At 32.4% G+C, this 20000-nt stretch overlaps 1 protein-coding gene and 1 long non-coding RNA gene across 2 annotated transcripts in view; one reads left to right on the top strand and one right to left on the bottom strand.

The window, feature by feature from the left end:
* LOC125664679 (uncharacterized) overlaps positions 1–20000 on the bottom strand; it is a 42956-nt gene that overhangs the window by 4880 nt on the left and 18076 nt on the right. The gene's annotated exons all lie outside the window — the stretch shown is intronic.
* LOC125682738 (uncharacterized) overlaps positions 18037–20000 on the top strand; it is a 16610-nt gene continuing 14646 nt past the window's right edge. Inside the window, exons 1-2 of the long non-coding RNA XR_008800169.1 lie at positions 18037–18459; positions 18755–20000. The exon at positions 18755–20000 is cut by the window's right edge and continues 14646 nt beyond it. This is a non-coding gene — a long non-coding RNA (uncharacterized LOC125682738). The remainder of the gene's footprint in view (positions 18460–18754) is intronic.

Below are 20000 nucleotides of genomic sequence, written 5' to 3'. Positions count from 1 at the left end.
GAAACATCAAAAGGTATCACTAATTTGGACTCATTCTCAAGTCATAACCCTGGGTTGTGAAATTCACCATTTTTTGTACATCCCTTTCTGCTATTCCTAAGTATGCATTTAGATTTTATACAGTATCAGCAAACTTACACATAAATACTATATACTAAGTATAGCCCCACCCTGGGGTCAAAACCCTTACTCTGGAAAAAATCAAATTTACAATTTTGGTAAAAGACTACCTGCTCTATCCATTTAGTTTCAATTTAGTATCAAAAGCACTAAAGAAAATGTTATTTAAGTGTTTTACACATAAACACTATATAACAAGTTTGGCCCCGCCCTAGGGTCAGAACCCCTACCCCGGGGATCATGAAATTTACAATTTTGGTAGAGGCTTTCCTGCTCTACATTACTATGCATTTAGTTTTTCTTACACATGTGTGGTTCTTGAGAAGAAGATTTTTGAAAATTGGTCATTTTTGGACAGTTTTTGCCCTGCCCCTAAGGCCCCAGGGGTGCAGGAATCCCCTTTGATTTCCGTCGAAACACTGAGCTGCGCGCTTTTATTTGAAGCAGATGAAAGATATAAGATTAGAGTATCGATGTTAGAATGGCTAACCGATTTGTGACCCGGTCTGTACAAGATCAAATGTGTAACAGAGCAGTCATACAAAGCACATTTAATTAAACTTCGAAGTAATGAAAAGTGCATTTCACCGACATTATTAGGTAAGTGTTTATGGAAACAGATAGGCCTAGGCTAACGTAAACATGCATTCCATTGCCATTGGTCAGGACATAGCCAAACATTGATTGCTGTGATAATATTTATTACATAGAACATAGAGCATATTTTATTTTCCAATTTTAGGCCCCTTAAGGGGCAGCACGGAAATATATACAAATACTGTACATATACCAGTAAAGAAAACACATAGTTAGATCTACATGCAAATACAGTGTCATATATTGTTCAAAATAAATTTTCTAGTTATATTTAAATAGATGGCTCCTCAGAACATAATATGTTAATGAATTTTTGTTCATCATTAAGTTTAGTAAAAAAAAATTAACTTTTATCTATAGCACCACAAAAAGATTTTCTTTCATCAACAAACTTTTTCACATTTAGGCCCAATAAAAAAATGAATCTTATCACCTATCAGGCTAATGAACTGGAGTTGCATGTTACATATGTGTTCATTCCTATAGTAATACCAGAATATTATCTACCAACTTCAATCATTAATTTTATATTTTATGAGCTGATATCTGTAACTTACAAATAGATCTTTTAATATCAAAATTTTTAATTTAAGTTCTCGAAACATGTTTACATTTAATTATCAGGTACTAGTGGCCATTTGAGTACAGAAAATCAGTAGGCCTAAAGTCAAGAAGAGACCATAGGTATGAAGGCTGGTAAATCGGTGGTAAACTGTTGAAATAGGACGCATAAGGAATATGGATTACGATATGTTTGTACAAGAATTTATTGCACTAAATTTTTGCTTGATGACAGTTTACCTTAATTTTGAACAGAATTGAATTGAGCCTAGTTGAATACATTCATGCAAGGTTAAGGGCCACACATCACTGACAATGGCATCCCACAGGAACAACCGTTGTAGAAAAAATCTTTACAAAAACTTTTGGACAATGTTTTGCCATCGAGGCCAACAATCTACAACTAATTTTTTGTGAAATCAAATAAAATATGTAATATTTTTAATCTTATTCTTCTACCATGGACAATAAGCTTTTTAACACGTTACATTTCCTGTGTATTTCTTTGTGTATAGCAATTAACACCTAGGTATAGACCCTGCATACTATAGATATAGTTATATTTATAATTATATTTTTTTTAAAGTATATTTACATCTACATCTTTATAATCATGTTTCTATCTGAACCAGGGTCTTTGTATTCATTTATGAATGTATGTTTAATGAGTTTAATCCTGAATATATATGCATGAATAGATACAGAACATTTGTTTTACATTTTGAAATCTTCCGCAAAGTAATTAAGGCACTATATAGAACACATTTGTGCTTTAAAGCAGCGCAGTTTTGCAGCCTAACTGCAGTCCTAATTTAAATATTTGAAACGGGCTGCAATTGCGCTGCAAACCAAATGTCCATATTTGGTAAGGCGTACTGCTTTGCAGTCTTTTTTGCAGTACAAATTTAAATATTTGAAACGGGCTGCAACTGCGCTGCAAACCAAATGTCCATATTTGGTATGGCGTACTGCTTTGCACTAAAGAGCAGTACATACGGTATCTGTACTGCAAATCAGCATGTACTGCAGAGCAGTACATATGGCATCTGTACTGCAAATCAGCATGTACTGCAGAGCAGTACATATGGCATCTGTACTGCAAATCAGCATATACTGCAGAGCAGTACATATGGCAATTGTACTGCAAGTCAGCACATGTGCTGCAAGACAGCATATACTGCACAGCAGTCTTTTTTTGCAGTACAAATGCAGTCCTAATTTACATATTTGAAACACGCTGCAATTGCGCTGCTTCCATGTATTCTTCCATTTAAAAGTTATGCAGCACACTTTCAGTAATGCTGGAGCTGTACTGATAGTGTGCTGGGATTTTGTACTCCTTCTGTGCTGCATATGTACTTCAAGTATGCTGCAATTCCGTAAGGGCAAGAAGAAGTTAACAAGAGGCCCACAGGCCTTATCAGTCACCTGAATACTAGTGAAAAAGTATCACTACTTCCATGGACTATGAAATCCAGAAAAAAAATTCCTGTTCTGATTATCTAAGCTAAATTCTAATGTTCAGCAACAGTATAAAACAAGATGTGTTCTTAAAACTTCACCGCCCTCAAAAGTGCATACACTGATGAAAGGCTTTAAATAATAGGTGTATTAACATTAAAACATCAAAATATATTACTAATTTGGACTCATCCTATTCCTAAAGTCATAACCCTGGGTTATGAAATTCACCATTTTTTGTTCATCCTTTTCTGCTATTTTTAAGTATACACTTAGATTTTATACAGTATCAGTAAACTTACACATACATACTATATATACTAAGTTTGGCCCCACCCTGGGGTCAAAACCCTTACTCTGGAAAAAATCAAATTTACAATTTTGGTAAAAGACTACCTGCTCTATCCATTTAGTTTCAATTTAGTATCAAAAGCACTAAAGAAAATGTTATTTAAGTGTTTTACACATAAACACTATATAACAAGTTTGGCCCCGCCTTGGGGTCAGAACCCCTATCCCTGGGATCATGAAATTTACAATTTTAGTAGAGGCTTTCCTGCTCTACATCACTATGCATTCAGTTTTTCTTACATTCGTGTGGTCATTGAGAAGATTATTTTTGAAAATTTGTCATTTTTGGGCAGTTTTTGCCCTGCCCCATAAATGCAGGAATCCTGAAATTTACAATTTATGTTCCCTTTGTTCCAAATATGTTTCATACCAAATTTAAAAAGAATTGGAATGATAGTTATCAAGAAGTTAAAAATGTTTATTGTTCACACATTTCATAACTGACCATATTGGTCCCACCCTGATACCAAAACCCCTACTCCTGGGATCATCAAATTTACAATTTTGGTAAAGGACTACCTGTTCTTTCTAAATATCTATTTACTTTCAATTTAGCAGCAATAGCACTAAAGAAGATGTTATTTAAGTACGTGTTTTACACATAAACACTATATAACAAGTTTGGCCCCACCCTGGGGTCAGAACCCCTACCCCGGGGATCATGAAATTTACAATATTGGTAGAGGCCTTCCTGCTCTACATTACTATGCATTTTTTTTTATATTTATTATTTTTAAACATACATACAGTATATATATACATAAATTCTGCAAAGAAACTTGTACAAAATGTTTATAAGAAGACATCAAAGGTATATGTATATATTTTTTTCTGAGAGAGAGAGAGAGAGATGGATGCATTCAGTCATTATCTAATATATTAAAGGTACATGTATATTGAAATTTATAAAAAAATTTAAACAAAAAAAAATCAATGAAATAATTGATTCCAGTGGTTCCAGCAGGTGTCAAACAAATCTTTTTCACCATTTTTATATGCAATATGTCTGAGTTTCATAAAATGTATTCATTAGCTATCGCAACATTTACATTCAGTGTCTTCCCTTTACATCTCATAGTAGAGATATAATATTTCAGCCAAAGAACAAGATTATTTTGTATAGTTTTCTTTTCATCCAAAAATCCATAAATAAAATTATTTTTTGCTATTGATATTTAAAGATTGGTCTTATGTTCAAAACAAACTTCAAATTCTCTTCATTCTAATGAATGCTGAACACTATCACATTCCCAAAAGAAATGTTCAATTAATTGTTTCTTCTTCTATCTGACAGAATGTACAATTCTTATGCTGAACACTATCACATTCCCAAAAGAAATGTTCAATTGTTTCTTCTTCTATCTGACAGAATGTACAATTCTTATCATCTCTAATTTTGATTTTGAATAAGTATGAGTTTGAAGCTAAAACTTTGTTCAGAATTCTGTATTGAAACCATTGCAGTTTACAATTACTTGTAACTTTAAAGGGCAATCTAAAGATCATTTTCCATTCCGTATCATTTAATTCAAATATTTCATTCCACTTTCTTTTACCAGTAGGTTCTGTGCAGTTTTGATTGAGAAGAGTATAAAATTGTCTTGACTTTTTGCATCGTAGAAGAGTGTATATACTCAACATAATCAGAGGGTTTGTTAATTAAATTAATTTTTTACCAAACTTGACTTTTTTCATCCATGCTTTAATAGCATTTATGACACTCATATATTCTTAAAAAATAAATTTTCACTTTTGTATAAATGTTACAGAAAGATTCATAAGTCAGGAACAAACCCTCTTCATCAATTAGGTCATTAAGGTATTTAATATTATTGTGAAACATGGATTTATTAAGAAATGCTTTCCCACCCACAAGAAAGTTAGAATTGTAAAAAATTGGAGTATCTGCTGTTACTGTAAATGGATTTTGTTTATGCTGTAGCTCAATCCAAAAATCAAATACATCAACCCAAAATTTGTTTTTCAGTGATGTCTTTATTTTTTTTTATGTATTCTATTCCACATGTAGTAACATTATTAAGATCTAAATTTGGTATGAAATTATGCAAACCCCTATCTGAAAAAAGGAGTTGTCTCATCCAAAACAATTTGAAAGAGGCTATAAAAGCCTTTACATTGATCATTTTTAACCCACCATCCTCATATTGCTTTACAATTACCTCTTTTTTAATTCTATGTTGAGAATGGCTCCACAAGAAAGAAAAGAATAGTTTATCTAATTCTTTACAATAGCTGTCATCAGGATTTGGAATTGCCATAAAAATATGATTTAATACAGGCAAGACCAAAGTTTTGATAACAGTAATTTTTCCTATTGGTGTCAAATGTCTTTTCTCCCATTGACTTAAGATTGATTTTATTCTACTTAGCTTTGGCTGATAATTTAGTTTTGACATGTTCTGTAACTCTACATCAAAATTAATTCCAAGTAGAGTAAACTTACAAGTTCCCCAATTCAGATGAAAGTCTTTAGAAAGGGTATCCTGACTATATTTTTTTGATCCAATCCATACTGTATTGGTTTTTGAAAAATTAACTTTTAGTCCTGACATTTCAGAGAAGTGTTGTAATACTTTTATTGTTTCTAGAAGGGATTCCTTGCTACCATCAAGTATAATTGATGTATCATCGGCTAGTTGTGAAATTTTCTTTTCATTATTATTCATAGTTATACCTTTAATACTTTTATTTTCTCTTATTTGTATAGCTAAAATTTCTGCGCAAAGAAGAAAAATATAAGGTGATAAAGGATCACCTTGTCTACATCCTCTTTGAATGTTGAAAGATGCTGAGAGATTGCCACCTTGGTTAATAGTAGATATGATGTTGTGATAGAATAATTTCACCCATTCATGAACATCAGGTCCAAACTTAAAATAAGTTAAGGTCTTTTGTATAAAATTCCACGAGAGGGTATCGTAGGCTTTCTCAAAGTCAATAAGTAGTAAAAGACCTGGGATTTCTTCTTCTTCAGTATACTGGATAATATCATAAATTAGTTGAGTATTTTCTCCTATATACCTATTAGAAACGAAGCCAGTTTGATCAGGATTGATAAGTTTATCCAAGTAAATCTTTAATCTATTTGCAATGGTACCAGAAGCTATTTCATATATAGTGTTCAGAAGTGTAATTGGACCCCAGTTTTTAAGATAGTGTCTTGGTTTGTCTCCTTTAGGTAAAAGTGTAATAATTCCATGTCTCTGTGTTATTGACAGAGTGCCATTTTCATATGCATAGTTGATAGACCTTACAACAAATGTACCAAGGTATTTCCAAAAAACCTTCAAAAACTCAGCCGAGAACCCATCAGAGCCTGGTGATTTATTTGCTTTCATTTTACTTAGTGTTGTAGAAGCCTCCTTCAATGTAATTTTACCTTCTAAAAGCATAGATTACTCTCTGGATAACTTGGGAATATCCTCATACTTTAATTCAGAATTTAAGTCAACTATGTTTATTTCCTGATTAGGTATTGAATATAAATTGTCATAAAATTGCTTTGTTTCATCCAATATTTCAAACTGGTCTTGAATTATCTCCCCACTATCTTTTATAAGTTTGGGAATTATTTTCCTAGTAAAATTTCTTGATTCTAAACTACAAAAATAATGTGTTGGTTTTTCTCCTTCTTCTGTCCATTTTGCTTTGCTTCTTACATATATTCCTTTAAGTCTATATGGTTTCTGAATTTTTCCAGTTTTTGTTGTTTTTCATTTATTTCCTCTGTTGTGTTCAGAACTATTTTGTTCTAAAACCTTAATTTCTTGTATTAATTTTTTTTCTTCTTTGACTTGTTTATTTTTTATATATGCAGAGTAAGAAATGCTTTTTCCTCTTATTTCCATAAGTAAAGTTTCTAGGAATAACTGATCATTAATTGTGAAACATACATCTTCATCTGACACTGCATCAAGATTATTAAAATCATAAACAGGAACTGCATATTGTTTTTTCAAATTCAAAATAACCTCTGATACAATCTAGATATTCCTTATCACCAAGTAAAGAATTGTTGAATTTCCATAAGCCTCTTCCCTTTTTAAAATCATTGAAAGTTAAATTCAATGTTATCATAGAATATGATCAGACCTGTAACTTGGTTCGACTGTACATTCATTAAATTAAGACAAGGTAGCAATGACTCGGACATGATAAAAAGTCTAATCTACTTTGTTTAAATGGGTTTTTCTTTCTCCATGTGTACCTGCGAAGCAATTCATGGAGTTGTCTAAAAGGATCCATATAGTTATATCCTTCTATAATTTCTAGTACTTTTTCTCTAGCCTTTGGGTTATTAATAGATTTGTAATTATAGCAATCTAGTTGTGGATTTAATACTAAATTGAAATCTCCACGCCATATGATATTACTACAGTTCATTTCTTCAATGGACTGTTGAATATTTTCATAAAAATTTGGTGAATCAGTATTTGGACCATATACTGTACATAAAACAACCACATGACCCTCTATACATACCTTCAGTATGTGATAATTTCCATCTTTATCACCCTTTTCCAAACATACTTTAAAATCAAAATTGTTATTAACAAGAGGTACTGTGAGCAATGCTCACTAAGAATACCCCCCGCTAACCCCAATCTCCAAAAGGGTGTTGTTAATAGGTATAAATTACTCCTTTCCTGAGTGTAAAAATATGGTATGCCTTTGTAAAAGAAAATGGAAGATATAGTCCGAACACAAATCCATGGTGTAAACCTATAATTTTGACCTTTAGATCAAAGGTCAAGGTCATAAAGAGGTCATGAATGTACATGACACATAGTCTCATGGTGATACACCCATGTCTTATGTTATGACTATGTCAAAACCCTATAATCAGTTTTGTCCTTGAGGTCAAAGTTCAAGGTCATATAGAGGTCATGAAGGTACTCGACACATTGTCTCATGGTGATACACTCATGGGTCAAATATGGTATGCCTATGTCAAAGAACAAAGAAGTTATGGCCCGGACACGAATCCATTGTAAAAAACCTTTAATTTTGACCTTGAGGTCAAGGTCATATAGAGGTCATGAAGGTACTCGACACATCGTCTCATGGTGATCCACCTGTGTGCCAAATATGGTATGCGTAAGTCAATGAACAAAGTAGCTGCAGAACTGTAGCTCTCTGAAAAAATATTTTGACATAACAGAGAGCTACAGTTCCACCCCTATTAAAAACCTTCGATTTACGGCGCACAAAAAGCTGCGCACGGTTGAGGCCTGATATCGTTGTATTCTTGAGTTGCTGTCTCATAAATTTAATATCAAAAAATTCTTAACATATTTTCCTACTATACTTGTGTCTAAACATACCTTCAAATATTCATTAAAGCCCCATGCGACCTGAAAACTCCCAGCTTCAAATGATTTCGTTTGTTGACGTAGCCATATTAGGTAGCCGGTCAATTCGTACCCTGTTGTTGTTGGTATCTATTCATAAAATTCGTTATATGTTATGTATTCGCTTTCCATTTATTATCAATACGAATGATTTATAGAAATAAAAAAAATAAAGTTTTTCTAAAGGTAAAATAAGCTCTTGATTCATGAAAATGCTACTAAAGTCCTTAACACTCGTGTGGCAAGGATGGAGACCGGACCAGACTAATGAAAGACGCATTGCCGTGAGTTTAGCTATTTGAATAATTATTATTTAAAGGCACTGGGATGATATATTATTTAAAATATTTAGCTGAAATATTTGTGGGGATATTAGTTCACATTTAGACGTTATTGTGCAAGTATGGGAATTAACCAGGTTCGAATTGACCGGCTACCTAACATGGCTACGTCAACAAACGAAATCATTTGAAGCTGGGAGTTTTCAGGTCGTATGGGGCTTTAATGAATATTTGAAGGTATATTTAGACACAAGTATAGTAGGAAAATATGTTAAGAATTTTTTGATATTAAATTTATGAAACAGCAACTCAAGAATACAACGATATCAGACCTCAACCATGCGCAGCTTTTTGTGCGCCGTAAATCGAAGGTTTTTAATAGGGGTGGAACTGTAGCTCTCTGTTATGTCAAAATATTTTTTCAGAGAGCTACAGTTCTGCAGCTATGAACAAAGAAGTTATGGCCCGGACACGAATCTGCACAGACAGACAGACGGACGGACGGACATACAGACAGAGTGATTCCTATATACCCCCCAGAACTTCGTTCGGGGGGTATAAAAAGTATTGTTACCCCTCTTGAATTCGAAGTAAAGGAACTATAAGGCCACAGTTTTTTAATTTCTTGGTTTACGGATCCGCCGAACCTAATTTCTGGGGAATCGGAAAAAAAATAAAATGCAAATTTCTACTTTTTTTTAATTCCGCCGATTCTACCCAACATGTCAAATCGAAAATAAAAATAAAATGCATTTTCAATTTTAGGAATAGAAAATCGGGAAACGCAAACCTATTGATTTGTATTTGGTAATCACTATTCGTTTTGCGAAATATCTTTATTCCGTAATTTTAAAAACCATGTAAACAGATATGGCCACACACGATGACAGTAACGCTACCTATATCGTTCTTGTCGACGAAACAGATGCCAGATGGCATTTCATCACGAAAAGAAAGGAATTGATAGAAATAAATATTTCTCATACAATTGGCGGTATTCTTGCTGCTAACATAACACAAAATGCAGTGCTATTTGGGTGTTTAAAGATGAGAGGAAGGTACAGTTGTTAGCGACTTTACTAGATTGGATGTTCTATCATTAAAGTGATAATGTCCTACGGACCCGGTTTGAGTGTGGTGAGGACCTGATCCGAGAGACAGTTAGATTATTCTAACTAGTGACTTTATACCACAGCAGTACATGTCAAAATAAATGTATTTGAATACATGTACGTGCATCTCTGCCATCAAAAATCCTAACAGGGAATAGAACAGTGAGAAATTGTTAGATGCTTTTGATATTATAATGAACGCCTGTATAAAAAAAAAAAAAAAAATATGACCAGATAAACTCAGAAAGGTATGCATATTTCTCGTAAATTAGTATACCTTGTGTAGTCGTGGAAAGAATTTGAGTATCAAATAAAAATGAAAAACAAGAAACATTTCTTTCAAAAAGATGGTAGATAATTCCATGGGCATATCTATGTGGGGAAAATGGGGTTAAAAATTATTTCATAGGGGTATAAACATTCTGAAATTAAAAATGGAATTACTACATACAATTGTAATAGTGCTTATATTAATTTTTTTTTCTTTATGTTTACAATTTGTAAATGTAAAATCTTTATTGAGCATATACAGCAAAATTACTGAACAACATTATATAAATACTGGATACTTTACAACATCAAAGAGATATGACCTTATCCATTCTTGGCTTATGTTTTACCAAAGTGTAACATAGATACATGTATATAGTTATACACTGAATTTGAAATTGCATTTTTTTTTCAAAATTCATAACGTACTAGTCACTCTAAAGAATTCTTTATCTAATATTTTTAAAATACATGTTTTGTTTATTTGTACTCACGAAATAATGTTAATGATTTATTGAAAATTAAACGATAGATATTAAAAATGTTTATTTTTTTTTTTTTTTTTTTTTCCTCCCGACCGACCCTAAATTTTATTTTTAAAATCTGTAAACCAATAAATTAAAAAACTGTGGCCTAAAGTAGCATTGGTATCCCCACATATTTCTCGCATCATTCTCTATTTCATTGTAAAAATGGGTGTCTTGAAGACAATATATATTATAATTTAGACTTCTTAAGTAGTTAAGAACATCTCTTCGCTTTGCGATATCGCCTAGACCTTGACAATTTACAGATAATATTTTAATTCCCATCAATTATTGAAACGAAAGGTGTCGAGACCTGCTGGAAGCTGAACTGAAATGAAATAAAAGATTTCCTGCACACATGTATACAGACTGAAAAAGAGGAAGACGATAGTAAAGAAGGCTAAGAAAGAAAGAAAAGAAAGCATATGAAAGAAATAAAGATAAAAAAAAAAATATGTAATGACAACAAGTTTGGCCCCACCCTGGGGTCAGAACCCTTACCCCAGGGATCATGAAATTAACAATTTTGGTAGAGGCCTTCCCGCTCTACATTACTATGCATTTAGTTTTTCTTATATGTGTATGGTTCTTGAGAAGAAGATTTTTGAAAATTTGTCATTTTTGGGCAGTATTTGCCCCGCCCCCTACTTAGGCCCCAGGGGTGCAGGAATCCTGAAATTTACAATTTATGTTCCCCTTGTTCTAAATATGTTTCATACCAAATTTGAAAAGAATTGGAATGATAGTTATCAAGAAGAAGTTAAAAATGTCTATTTTTTACACATTTGATAACTGACCATTTTGGCCCCACCCCGATACCAAAACCCCTACCACTGGGACCATCAAATTTACAATTTTGGTAAAGGACTACCTGCTCTTTCTAAATATCTATTTACTTTCAATTTAGTATCAATAGCACAAAAGAGGTTATTTAAGGGTTTCTTTTAAACATAAACACTATATAACAAGTTTGGCCCCACCCTGGGGTCAGAACCCCTACCCCGGGGATCATGAAATTTACAACTTTGGTAGAAGCCTTCCTGCTCTACATCACTATGCAATTAGTTTTTCTTACACATGTGCAGTTCTAGAGAAGAAGATTTTTGAAAATTGGTCAATTTTGCCCCACCCCTAAGGCCCCAGGGGTGCAGGAATCCTGAAATTTACAATTTATGTCCCCCTTGTTCCAAATATGTTTCATACCAGATTTGAAAAGAATTGGACTAGTAGTTATCAAGAAGAAGTTAAAAATGTTCAATTGTTAACGCACAACGGACGACGACGGACGAAAACCAATTGCAATAGGTCACCTGAGTTTACTCAGGTGACCTAAAAAACTGTGTGAGGTTATTTTTGATATGTTTTTCCAACAGTTTATCACAAAGAAATGTTTATTCCACAAACATTGCTAGAAATTTCTTGTCTTTTTTCATTCCACCTGTTGTCTTTCATTTCTGAAAGATGCAATATGCATAAGTGAATGAATTCTTGAATATAATTTTGAATGCCAATCACCATGAATTACATTCCAGTCAATCTTATAAGCTATTAATATGTGTTGCACTCCTGACACAATATAACAACTACAATGATAACTAACATTTTTTTTTCTAGGTCTAACTATGTGAAAATTTTATATGTTTTCTTTAAGAATATTTATCATTGACCAAAAATTATTTCTTATGTGGATTAAAGTCATTTATTCTCTACTTTTACTACTATTTTTCATCCAAATTTAAAACTTATATTAGAGATATTTTAACGATTCTTTACATTTCTATTTTAAAAGAATATGAAATGTGTCTAAAATAGAAGAAAAATTCCTTCGATGTGAGAATTTTAGTGCTAGTAAAAGAATTCTATCTCAGTAACTCAAATTTTTTTCCTATAATTGAGTCATTATCAAAATCTGTCAAAATTTGTGTCACAAGCACGAAAATCAATTTTGAAAAGCGAAATTTCCTAAACTTTCATATGAAATTAGTAATGTACCATGAGTTTTAAGTCTGCAAGTAAAAAAGAATATGTCGCATAGGCTGACAACTACCCTTAGAACTTGCAAATACATTGATATGTTGATGTCCCAAGTCATGAAATGGACTAATTCAAGTGTTATAGTGCATTTTATGCTACAGATTTCATTATTTTTTTTAATAAATTCGATCCGTGCATACTATCTATTCAAGACTTATTACTGGATTCAGGTACTCTTCACACAATTGCTCTGAAAAAATATAGTTCCATTCATGATCAGCAGATACAACATTACAGCAAATGTTTAGAATATCGATGTGTATGTAATACAGAGAAGAAAACAAAATGAACGTCAAATGATTTTAAGAAAATCACTTTTTCACCAGAAATGTAAATAAGAAGTATTCATAGTCCTACGCTAGCTGCCTCCTCAGTGTATTTCACGAAAATATATAGGTCATTCTTCGATTGACAATCATATTCCTTTCATGATTATTGTTCATTAATTATCATACAATTTCTTCTGAGAGAGAATGTTAATCATTAATTTGTATGTGTGTGTGTGTGTTTTCTTTTTTATAAGGATTTCTATGTATAACTGAGCACTTCTGGTAAATGACGATGATTTTGACATCGGCATTTGTCTTATAAAATATGTACGACTACGAGTTATCGACCGTTATAAACAAGCATGACGGTTTGTCAACCCGGCTTTATAGACGCTGGTATTAAATATATGTAATCAGAGCAGAGGAAAACAACTGAACAGAAAAGAGAATAAATGTGATATCTAAAGGAAAACATGTTACCACTGGTAACGGTAGTTTTGAAAGACAAAAGGCTATCAAATCATTTTATTAAAGTAATACATATATGTGGGTTTTTCCAACTTCTAAAAATATAACACATGTAAGAAATGTACGAGTGACGAGGTTTTGTTTTTCTATTTTAAAGGTACTCAACTTATCAACATTTATATTGCAATTTATGTGATTTCTGCTTGTTGTCAGTGAACAAAGTAAAGAAACACGTGTAAAAAAAATTACATCTGCAATATTCACTGCAAGACAGCTCGGTATTGCGTAGATGAGGTACTAGGTGGTACTTTTGCATGGAAAAAAAGTTTACGCAGAAAAGTTTATTTAAGTCTCTCGTTTACGAAATTCCCTGCAATTCAAAATGATTCCCATGGTTTTTTTTTTTCCCAATATATAAATAAAATTTATTAAGGCAATGTATACATTTCTTATTGAATAAGTGCATAGGTTGTGATCCTCATGTACAAAATTTATGAATTCATAAGCTAGGATAAGAAAATACAAATTATATAACAATAACAGAGAAAATTTTAAAAAATAGGAGGGGTGGATTAAAGGTTTGGAAATGAGATATTTCTACTATTTTTTTTTTTTTATCAAGAAAGGGGACACACATTTGATACTGGGGTGGGCATTTTTTCAATTAAAAAAGAAATAACCTAATTGGGCAATTTATTTTCTAGGAAATAAAATTAGATGGGGAGGGGGATATCATAGTAAATATCTACAAAGTGATTTTCACCTTCTTGATTTTTGCATTACTCTATATATGTATTTTTCAGCTAATATAAAGACAAGATTTGAAATTATCCTTCTTTAGTATTCATGTAATTGTACATTTTTTTCAAGGTTAAAAGGTCAAGGACAGGTGTGTGCACTGTTTGCTAGTGAAGCAAGACTGCATGGTCACAGTATTTGCTACGAGTAAATTAAAAGTCGAATTTCTTGGATATGGGGTAACCCATATCTATTCTATATATCATTTACTATATGTATGTGTGAATTCCTAAAATCATGTAAGTGTTGATAATTTTACACGTGTTGTTCTGAAATTATCTGTAAAGTGTTGTCCCACAGATTTGTGTCTTTCCTAGCTGTTACACAAACAGAAATTCAAGGAATAGAAATATGATACATGATCCAAATGATATTTCAAAACTTTCTTTGGTCTAAGTGTTGTTTTCACTGTACCATGCTACATACAAAATGTGGTTCTGAATGTAAATAAAGGAGAAAAAGTCCATTGTAGGAGTAGAAAATGTACGAGTCTTTCCTGTTACATTGAAAATAATGCAAAATATGTGCGCAAAAAACATTTAATTTGCACTGCAAAGTAGCTTGTTAAGTTTATTTCAAAATTTCAACTTAATTTAGTATGGAGATTTATTTAGGGAAATCAAATTAGTTTCACATGAGAATTGTCTCTCCTGTTACTTTCTCTTCTGTTACATCATCTTTTGTAACAGGAGGGACAAGATTTTGTAACAGGAAGGATAAAACTAAATTTGCTTCTGTCCGAAAGGAGCAAGTATTATTTTCAATTATTGAATGCAGACTTATTAGAATCTCCATCAAAAGCCAATTGTGATTTGGAACTTTTACCATTTTCTGACTTAAAAAACATTTGAGAATAAAGCATTGCTGAATATGTAACAGGAAGGACTGAGGTTTGTAACAGGAAGGATGCATATTAAAATTGTTTCTGTATCTTAAAGTAAATATTGGTTTGAATGATTAAATGCATGCCTATTGAAATCCTCACTAAAAGACATGTATGATTTACAGTTTTTGGGTTTTTTTTAAAAATTGGTCAGATCATTCAAAAATTTCAAAATTATAAGGAAGGACAGATTCTGGCAACAGGACAGACATACTTTCTATTTTAGTTTAACCCCTTCTCTACCGTACTGGTCAATTTGACCGGTGGCGCATAAAAACAGGACAGCGCAAAAGGAGTGCCTCTAAATTTTTCAAACTACAGTCATAAGATATATGATCTATATATCATATTTTTGGAAATTTTCTCTATTTTTTAACTATGTAAAAATCAGTTAAGTAAATAAAGCTATTAAATTAATAAAAGCATTTAAAGCGAAAGATGGCTTCGTCTAAATATGACACAACGCTTTGTCGCAAGGCCATTTTCCCCCTCGATATGATTTTTTTAATCTCCCGTATGAATGCACTATTTTATATATTTTTGAAAAGCATATATTCCCTGCTTTCAGAACATATAAAAATCATTTCTAATGCCTGGCAAAGTTATAAGAAATAAGCTATTTTTTGCACATGTACGCTTTCTTACAATTTTATTTCTCAATGTTTAAACAGATCGGCGTTTTACCAATATTCATATATGGAAATAGGGAAAAGTAAATACAGCCTGTAAAAGTACAGGAAATTTTCTTTTTGATGGGCCCTTATTCGTGTTGTAATTCTTGTTAGTTTTTATATTACGATAAAATGAAATTGGGACATGCTGCGCGGTTTTCTTTAAAATTAGCGATAAAACGTCGGTGCTGAAAGCGATCGACGCGCATCGCACAATAAAGTAGTGAAAACTATTTGTATTGTCCTCTGTTGGTAATATGGATACTTTTTGATACACTAAAACAATATACATATATGTATGAAATAATCAGTCAGGTATTCTCTGCTTTAAAAAAAAAAAAAGAAGTATAAAAACCATTATTGGTAAATAACAGTTACACCACCTACTTGTATTGTAACTTCATAAAACACCTAATGAGACGTTACATCGGTAGAGTGAATAAAAAAAATATATAAACGTTATGTAATATTTATTCGGTATAGAAATATTTTTTTCTGCCAAACAAAGAAAACAAAAAGACCAGTCTGCATATTGTATATATAATACTTTTCCCCCTGTGATCCGGATCGCGGCCGCGGGGTTTTCTGAAACCACGGGCAGCACACGTGTTTCCGTTTCAACGAAAACAACAACACAACAAACGCTTGTATTGTATTTTACATCTTGAAAATGACCTGATGTCAGATGAAGAAGTCTGAAGATACCTTGGATATCCTGTTGCAGGATGACCCAAACGATCATGCATTCAGTATAAACATGTAAGTTGATGTAGCCACATAGGCTGACTAGAAGAAAAAAACATTCGCGGTTATGTCATGTTATAAAAAATGCACGATTAATATATTAACCGCGATTTGATGCTATAATTTGTCGTTTCATGAAAGAAAATATTTATATCTTATGATATCTAAACCAAGTGCATAACACCCAATTGTTTATTAAGAGCTGAACATATCTGACATCAATTAATCTGTCCTGGCCCGGCAGTCTGACCCCCCACCCCCCCCTTTGGTATCTCCTCACCTGACGCGCGAGTGTAAGAAGAGGGTGGATTTAGTGTACGATGAGAAAAGCGTGGGATGGTTTTAATCAGACTGGGCATTCATGACCATTGGTGTGGAGGCTATTTTCCAAGATTTTCTATGTTTATAAAAAAAATTATCTTTCTATGAAAAGAAAACACAATCTGTTAGAAAAGCATATATTGCATTATTGTATTATCGTAATAATAGAATTTATTACCGTAATTTGAGGTTTTTCTTCATATTGTAACAGAAATAAAAACAAAATGTGTGTTTGGGACAAAAGGTGTGTGTGTGTATGTGTGTGTGTGTGGGGGGGGGGGGGTTACATCAATCAAAATCTGGTTATGACAGGCTATTGAAAAAGCATTTAATTATATGATCCATACATGCTGGTGTGCTATGAGCTGATGGGCATGTGCCCACTTCTTGCTTAGATTTTCTCTAATTTCAACTAAATCCACACCCCATCAGAGTACCATGCCAGGGTATTTAGACACTGTGTACAATGAAGAACCAATTCAATTCTACTTTAAATCTGGGGCCATTCAATTTCCCTCAGAGGCACAATATTTTCGCTGGACACTGTATATTTTAACCTGAATTTCTTCAGTATTTGCTCCCATGTATATGTTGGGCATAATGCTAACACCTCCATGATGTATAGTGGGTTTTTTTTCAATATGCACTCTGCTACACTCGCAAAGTATAATGAAATATTCCATTCATTTGATTTCTAACATATGTATGTAAAACTTATACGGTACCAATTTTGATGCACCAGATGCGCATTTCGACAAATAATGTCTCTTCAGTGATGCTGAACCAAAATGTTTGAAATCCGAAATAACTATGTATGTAATCCCTTACCAAATAGCACTTCAAATATAGGACATCTATATCTTTAAATAAATATGATCAGTACTTTCGTGCGAAACTGTCCCTTACTATCATGAAGCTTATATTCTGCTTTAAAACACAAACCAATAATTCTTTATTGTATTTTTTCATCTTTAAAAAGGTTATTGACATCCCAATATTTAATGGGAAGCTTCCAGGTATCTTCCACTAGTGACAGTCTACTGGCAAATCCAGACATGCATTGGAAGTATGTTGATGTGGAGGACACGGGGACACCTGATCCAAGAACTGTGGCATTTCATTCGGAGTGACAACCTGGCATGCAGTTGGTATGACTCTTTGAGGTTGAATATAGGGTTAAATCCGTATACATTTAGTTAACATTCAAATGAATCCAAATAATACATTCACAAATGGAATCATGGCATTATGGTACACTGATGTGCGTGTACCATTTTACTGTTTATCGTTGCATTACTAGATATAACATGCATACAAAAAGAGACAAAACACGGAAAATCATTATTCTGTTTCTAATTATAAGGTATGTAAGTGTTTTAAATGCTGACAAATAAGATATGATGGCCAATACTGATTTTATTTGCATTTTTATTTTCAGATATGGGACCTGATTATTAAGAGAATTGCAGATTTTATGAAGCTGTTTTTGACAGAAGATTTGGTTTTCTCCATCTGTGTTGCCACCAACCATTATGCCGTGATGGTCATATCTAGGGGGAAGGATTGTCATATGCTTCCCAAGGCAGTTCGAAGCCTCTCACTGAAGAGGAACTGTACAGGTATTACTAGTTTTAAAGTACCGATATTGTGACAGTGATTTCCAGTTTAAAACGAATAATAAAATGCATTTTATAAGATTACCTTTACCAAAATTAATCTGGCTGTGCATCTAACACATTTATTAAATGTGTATTACAATTACCCCAGATAAAATTTTACAAGTAATTAAACGCATAATTTTCAGAGGGCCTTGATTATAGAAAACATTTACAGAGCCAATTGAGTATTCAAAAGCTCTGAGAATACATCAGTATATTGGGGCTAAGTATAAACAATCTTTCTTTTTTTCTTCAGATTTTTGGGCATTATCTTATACATGTCTGCTGAGAAGTTCCAGTCGATAGACAGATATTGGTCAACGCATGCCCCTATCGGAACAACCTAGTATCAAGAATTATGTCTAGAAATATGTTTTAAGAGGTTGAATATAAGAAGAACAATTTTTATTAAATATAATGCAAGTACATTTAAATTTAGTGATTGAAAGCAAGGACTTGAACATTCGTATACATGTACAATGAACTTGGGGAGGAAAAACGGGCATTATTTTCGCATAGCATTTGATATCATAATGGTGTTGTTGCTTAGCAACCAAATATATTTAAATATAAAAAAAATTGATTTTTTTTTTTTTAGATTTTAACAGGAAAGATCTTTGTTTTAATGTTGCAATATTTATACTATTTATTGGGATACAATGGCAACACGTCATATTATTAGAAAATGATGAATATGTATATGAAGTACGAAATTTTCATTTTATGACCTTTGACCTTAATTCTCTTCATTATATTTTTTGTTAAAACCTTTTAAAATGATTAAGATCTAGTCAAAGATTATATTTTTAAAATAATGTGACATTTACTAATCATCATGCAATGTAATTATGTTTGAATTGTGTCGAATGGATGTAGAAAGGCAAATTATGGTCAAAATTACACCATGAGTGATGTTACTTAGCAACCAAAAATATTTGTTTTTCAATAAAATTGATTAATTTGATTGTGATGTTTTTGTAGTATTTTAAAAGACATATCAGTTCATAAATTTAGAATTTCCTATTTTTGACTCGAATCCAGTGAGAGGGGTCGTAATATATATATTCCAGAGAAAAAAGACTGCAAAAATGTGCACTTAAATGACCTTTGACCCCGTAGAACTCTTTGGGGTCATGGGATAACATGACAAACTTTATGAAAAAAATGTTCCCTGTCCAATTCGTAACAAAATTATATATCACATGCCTACCTAAAATCGTGATACATGCAGATGTAACTCGATTTAAAAATATTGTCATTTAGTCTTTAAAAACCTCTAAAATGTGCCGGTAGAGAAAGGGTTAAGGACAAAATACTATTTGAACTAATCAAATGTATGCTCATTTGATATTTACTCGTTAAGTAACAAAAAACATACAATCCTGATTTTTTTTCATAGAATATATAATTATTATTATTAAATTTGTAATAGGATGGACAGGGTTGTATAACAGGGACAGAGAACATAAAATTTTAACTTTAACACTCAGGACCTGGGTATA

The sequence above is a fragment of the Ostrea edulis genome, chromosome 1, assembly GCF_947568905.1.
Source record: "Ostrea edulis chromosome 1, xbOstEdul1.1, whole genome shotgun sequence".
Taxonomy (NCBI): Eukaryota; Metazoa; Mollusca; class Bivalvia; order Ostreida; family Ostreidae; genus Ostrea; species Ostrea edulis.
This window is presented reverse-complemented; position numbering and strand designations above follow the sequence as displayed.